The sequence below is a fragment of the Chiloscyllium punctatum genome, chromosome 27, assembly GCF_047496795.1.
Source record: "Chiloscyllium punctatum isolate Juve2018m chromosome 27, sChiPun1.3, whole genome shotgun sequence".
Lineage (NCBI taxonomy): Eukaryota > Metazoa > Chordata > Chondrichthyes > Orectolobiformes > Hemiscylliidae > Chiloscyllium > Chiloscyllium punctatum.
Window position 1 is genome coordinate 19,145,110 of NC_092765.1, and position 7,156 is coordinate 19,152,265.

Genomic DNA, 7,156 nt, shown 5'->3' on the forward strand with positions numbered 1-7,156 from the left:
CATTCCCCCTAAAGAAAGTATCACCCCAGGTCAGTGAATGGCCATCTTGCAAGTGTGTCAAATGTTGCAAACTCATGATCAATTCAATTCAATTTCATGTTATTGTGCATTTGGAATTCATTTTAGGTAAATTGTCTATGCATTCAAAAATTACATACAAATAAAGAATAACAGTAAATAGAAAGAAAATTAGCCATTTACACAACAAAGAACAAGGTACAGACCTCACCAAGCCTGCACTGCGATATGATGGTTTTTTTAAACTAAAAACCTTTTGTCTCTATGTGATATGTATCCTTCTACTTTGACTGTTCATGTATTTGTTATTGTTATATACATTGTTATTGTATCTACTTTCACAGCTTCCTCTGGCAACATAATCCAGGTACTTACCATCCTCTTGTGAAAAAAAACTTACCTCTCATCTTCTTTAAAATTTCCCCCATGCACCTTAAAACTATGTCACCATGTGAAAGCCTCCAAACTATCTAATCTATCCATGCCTCTCCTAACTTTGTAAACTTCTATCAGGTTGCCCCTCAGCCTCCAACATTCAAGTGAAAATAAACCAACATTGTCCATTCTCTTCATAGCCTATACCCTCTAAACCAGGCAACATCCTGTTGTCTCTAGATTGCAGTGGAGGCTGGGTCATAGGGGAAGGGGAATGTGGTGGTGAGCAGTGGGGGAGAAGGGAAAGAAAATGATAGAAAAAATTGGATTGGATTCTTAACCCTTTTTAGTAACTTCACCACAGTGCCAATGAATTCAGTTCTTTCCTACAGAGGATGGGCCCTCAACAATGGAGACATGAATGACCATTGTAAATTCACATAGATTCAGAGTTGGAAGGGAACAAAGTGAGTGAAGACACAGTGCAGAGTTAAAAACAAACTTTTCAAATTTGTAGATAGCAATTAGGCCTGTGAAGCAAGTCATCCGCTCTGCAAATGTCCTCCTCAACCAAACAGGGCATGGCAGTAAGAATGAGTCCAAAAGACCTTCAACATTACTCACTTGAGATTTTGCACCCAGAAAATAGCAAAATTTAGGCCACTGCAGTTACTTTCTAAAAGATTGTATTTGATCTTCTTAGTGTGACTTTTTAAAAAAAAATTGCTGCAGTATAGGACATAGACAGTACAACACGTACTGGCCCTCGATGTTATGTAGACCTTTTATCCTACTCTAGGATCAAACTAGCCTAAATACCATTCATTTTACTATCAGCCATGTGCCTATCCAACAGTAGTTTAAATGTCCCTAATGTACTTGAATCTACTACCACTGTTGGCAGTGCATTCCACGCACCCTCCACTCAATACGTAAGGAACTGACTTCTGACAACTTCCCTAAACCTTCCTCCAATCACCTTAAAACTATGCCCCCTTGTGATAGCCATTTCTGCCCGAGTAAAAAACAAAGTCTCTGGCTATCCACTCTATCTATGCCTCTCAACATCTTGTGTCGCCTCCCACTCTTCTTCACTTCATTGAGAAAAGCCTTAGATCCTTCCACCATTCTTCATAAGACATGCCCTCCAGTCCAGGCAGCATTCTGGTAAATCTGCTCTGCACCCTCTCTAAAGCTTCCACATCCCTATAATACGGCAACCAGAATGGAACACAATATTCCAATTGTGGTCTAACCAGGGCTCTATAGAGCTGCAGCATAACCTCGCAGCTCTTAAACACAATCCCCCTGCTAACGAAAGCCAACACACCAACTGCCTTCTTAACAACCTTATCAACTTGTGTAGCAACTTTCAGGGATCTATGGACATGGACCCCAAGATCCCTGCGTTCCCTCACACTGCCTTTAACCCTGTATTTTGTATTCAAATTCAACCTTTCGAAATGAATCACTTCTAGGCTGAACTTCATCTGCCACTTCTCAGCCCAGTTCTGTATCCTGTCAATGTCCCATTGCAACCTACAACAGCCCTCCACACTATCCACCAACCTTCGTCTCATCGGCAAACGTATTAACCCACCCTTCCACTTCCTCATCCAAGTAATTTATAAAAATCACAGAGCAGAAGGCACAGAGCAGATCCCTGCAGAACACCACTGGTGACCAAGCTCTAGGCTAAATACTTCCCATCTACTACCACCCTCTGATTTCTCTGGGCCAGCCAAATCTCCTTGTATCCTATGCCTCTTTACTTTCTGAATGAGCCTACCAAGAAGAACCTTATCAAACACCTCACTTAAATCCACATACACCATATGCACTGCTCTACCTTCAATGTGTTTTGTCACATCCTCAAAGAATTGAATAAGACCTGTGAGGCATGACCTCCCCTCACAAAGCCATGCTGACTATCTCTAAATAAGCTATGATTTTCCAAGTAATCATAAATCCTGTATCTCAAAATCCTCTCCAAAAATTTGTCCACCACAGACATAAAACGGATTGTTCTGTAATTCGCAGGATTATCCCTATTCCCTTTCTCAAACAGGGGAACAACATTTGCCACCCTCCAATCATCTGGCACTAATCCAGAGGACACAAAGATCGTCGCCAAAGGTGCAAGCAATCGCTTCCCTGTAGTAACCATGGGTACGTCCCGTCTGCTGTAGGGGACTTATCTATCCTTATATTTCACAATTTCAGCACATGCTCCTCAACATCAACCCGTTCGAGCATTTCAGCCTGTTTCACACTATCCTCACAAATGATAAAGTCCCTCTCAGTAGTGAATACTGAAGCAATGTATTCAATAAAGAGCTCTCCTACCTCCTCCGACTCTAGGCACAAGTTCCCTCCACACTCCCTGATCGGCCCTACCCTTACTCTAGCCATCCTCTTGTTCCTCATGTAAGTGTAGAATGCCTTAGGAGTTTCCTTAATCCTACCCACTAAAGCTATTTCATGCCCCCTTCTATTTTAAGAGTTAATGAATATGTTTGAGCCAAAACCTAGTTCCAACAAGGAATGCATTGTTCTGTCAGTTTTATATCAGGGTTGGAGTGTTGTAACTATCAAATGAATGAACTTGAGGGGTCATCCAAATAAAAAGCATTAATGTTATGAAAGGGCCTGATCAGATGCAGCAGAGATGTATTTCAATGTATGTGGAATCTCAAAATGGGAGGCCAGAAATATCAGATCATTGCTAATAAATCCAAAGGACTTACTTTAAATGGTGAAAAACATTGTAAGGTTTAATAGACAGGTAACTTTTGCCATGAAGAGGTACTAGAAATAATTGAAAAAGCTACAGAAATGCTGGCCCTTGTAGCAGCAATTCTAGAACACAAGACAGTAGAAGTACTGCTTCAGCTATGCAAAGCCTTACAGGTTAGATCATATCTGGAAAATTAAGTAATTCTGTGTACCATATCTTAGGATGGGTATATCTGCCTTAAATAGATCAGCTTGGGTTTATCAGAGATACTTGACCTTAAGGGTTAAGATACAGGAAAAGATTAGACAAACTTAAGTTGCATTGCATGGAATACAAGTTAGGGGATGATGTGATCAAAATTGTCATGATATTGAGAAGAACAGAAAGTTTCTCCTAACCTGTCACATCTCCAGCAATGAAAGTAAGTCAAACTCAGGAAAAGCCTCTATACACAAATGATTAAAAAATGCAACACTTTTCTGTAAATTGCACTTGATGCTAGATCAGTTGTAAAACAAAAATCTGAGATTATTATATCTTTGGTATTCCAGAGATGTTAAGGCAAAATGGGTCAAATACAGATCTACATATAGTAACCATGTTCTCAACAAATGACGCAACAGGATTGGGAGGGGCAAATCTTGTTCGTATATTCTTCACCCAAGTCGTGATAATTTGGAACTCATTAGCACATGGAGTGTTTGAACATAGATGCTTTTAAGTATAAATTAAATATACATGAGACGGAGAGAGTTAGGTTATGTAGGGTTAGAGGAAGCTCGTGTGGAGCATAAATACTGCATTGGCAAGTTCAGCAAAATGAAGCTTTTCCATGTTATAACGTCTACATAATTCCAATCAAGAATTGGGTGGCATATTCCCAAATCAAAAATAAAATCTTATAACCAAATGACCAAGACTTCCACAAAGTGATTTTTATTTTAACAAAATCCTTTTGGCTGCAGCACGTGACAGTAAAATGTCCCACAGTGCAACCAACTGTATTTTCTTTGTATTGTTAAGTAAGTGAATAATTATGCAAGTCAAGATAAAACAATGGCCACAGGTCTTGCTTGAGTAGTTCACAGCAGGTAACACAGCAGCACAACCTTACAACAGATCAGCTAAAATTATGGCCAGCTAGTTTTTTTAAAGAAATAAAAATAAAATTGACAACTAGATTTTGTAGGGTCTATTTAAGTAGCTAAAATAAGTAGTTCATGTCCCGTGACATTGCATTTAGGGACTCAATACCAAATGTAGGCTTAAGGTGAATTGGAGTTTATAGATGTAGGAGATAATTAGATCAGCATGCAGAGAATTCAGTCCCCATTTTCAATCATATTCTCTCCATGTTCCTGTAGTCATTTGATTTTGCACTGTCTTCATAGGCAGCAAAAGTTAACAGCAATTTGTAAAACAATTGTTTTGGCGATATACCAGAGTTCGATCTTGGAAATGCTGATTAGAAACTTTGCATAAAGGCATTACATTGACTAGATGGATCTATACAAATGCACACATCCACTTTCAGCACAGATACTATATGAACCTGAAAAGCTTGAATAATCTTCAGACTGGACTTCCAACACAATTGTTTCTAAAAGCTATCTTTTAACCATTCAGATAAGTATCCTAGGCCTGATGGAGCACAGTCATTTCAATGCTCAGTTACCTCTACTATTGGAAATGTACTGACCTGGACCTGGGTGTCTCCCCATAGAAACCAAAGGACAAAACACAAGTGGCACTTCACAACCCTCAAACATCAGCCTGTTACAAAGCAGCAACAGGAGGCCCTGGAAAAAATACTCTGCTTCCCAGCCACAATATGGAGGGGTGCAGGGTCAGATTTCTGATCAATAAAACTCTGTACTGCAAGCGAAATCAAAGAAAAGTCATGGGTTCAGATAATTTGCTCTCCTGCGCAAAAAAAAAGTTTCCAGAAATACTCTGGCAAAAATTAAGTTACATGAATGAACACCAAATTAAAGAAATAAATAGAAATATCTTCCTCCCAAATATCAACTGTACAGAGCTTTTTATCCGTCAAATGTTTCAGTAGTCCAAAAATGTGCAGGTTAGGTGAATTGGCTATGCTAAATTGTCCGCAGTGTTAGGTGCAGGGGTAAAATGTAGGGGGAATGGGTCTGGGTGGGTGCGCTTTGGTGGGTCAGTGTGGACTTGTTGGGCCAAAGGGCCTGTTTCCACACTGTAAGTAATCGAATCTAATCTAATCATAATGGCCTGTGTTACAGATATGTTGAAAGTCATTTAACCCTTAAAAAGGTTGGATTAGAACTTGCTGAGACGTACCATAGACAAGTCATGATATAGAAAAAGCCCATTGTGTCTGTGCCATAGCATTGTTTTAAAATGTCAAATCCAATCCTAACTCACCCACTTCTAGATTTAACAGAATAGGATGGAGAGCTAAACAGCTCTCAGGAAGAGGGTCAGAAATTGAAACATTGAGACTGAAAACTCTCGCAATTAGCCCATATTACAGGGAGTAACCTGCCCAGCTGGGTTTCTCAGACTTTTGACTACCAGTAGTACAAGGGAGACAGTTTTCAGATGATGGGCCTTTCACTTCTTTTGGGACAGCAATAAACAGTTCTTCCCAGTTCTCCTCCAAGCTTTTCATTTTGCTTATATTGGAGTGCTGCCATCCTACCATTAAAACCAATGGGGTGGGGATTGGACACCCTTCATTATGATCCTTTTCTACACACAGCAGGTTTCAGTTTGTTCCCAATCAAACAGACAGCTATCAGGTATACGGAGAAATCCAAGCATTCCGGTGACCTGACCAAACCTCCTCCTCGCCTCCATCAACAAATGCTTTGTTGCTCCTATCTTGCTTCAGCTGCTACATTCCTGTTTCCATTTCCCCATCACCACATCATTAAAATGGAGATTCATCCTCCCACTTAGTCTTCAATCCCACCTTGACACTAACTTAAGATTTTGCATTAAAATCTTTCATAAGATGTGGACACCAACAGGCTAATAGGACCTTTATTCACACAGAAATTGAGGATGGTTAATGCAGCTTCACGTACTTTCACTATGAAAAAGGCATCTAGATTTCACCAATTAACATATATATACTTAGCTCATTGTTTAGTTTAATGTATGGACAGGTCAGGGAACCTCCTCTTAGGCTTGGCTAAGGTTTAAAAAAAGTGTTACAGTGAAATTCTACTGTAAGGACTGTACATCACCTAATGCAGTTCCAAAATAAAAATGATTTCAATGCTCAAAACATGTTTAGATTACAATCCTTTCATTTGTATTGTATGCTGCCTATCGTACGTAACAAGAGTTAGCTGCATAGTAGACCTGCCTCTAGCCTGACCTGGCAGCAAATCATCATCCTGTCACTGCAACAGTTTCCATTTTCTGCAACAGCACTCAAACCAGCCCCTCTGTGCAAGACCTACAATGCTGAATTAGGTCATTGCTGCTGTGGAACGAGATTGTGACCAAATTTATTTCACATACTACTATTACAACCAACTAGAAAGAGAAAACACACTTTCAATTCATTAGTTTAGAACTGGACACATTTTGCAAGATATTGAATATCCAGTTCACACAAATACCAGAGTTTGAATCGTGGGGTAAATGCAAAAATTTAACACATTTAAATATATATTTGCATTTATATTGCATCTTCTCTAGCCTCCATATATCCCAAAATGCTTTACAGACAAATGACTAATTTTGAAGAGCTGTAATAGGGAAAAAGATGTAGCAACCATTATTTGCACAAGATTTCACAAATAACCTGCACTGGATCACCTTCTTGAGCAGTGTTTCTGGGGGGGAATTAGTATTGACCAGGGAATCTCATGCATCACTTCAAGGCAGCTGAGCAGAAGTAGGTCATTCAGCCAGAGTCTGATCTCCTATTCAATAAGATAATCTTCAACTCCACTTTGCTGCCTATCCATAACCCCCAATTTTCTTACTGATTAAGTGTCCACCTCAGCCTTGAATACACTAAAATGACCCAGTCAC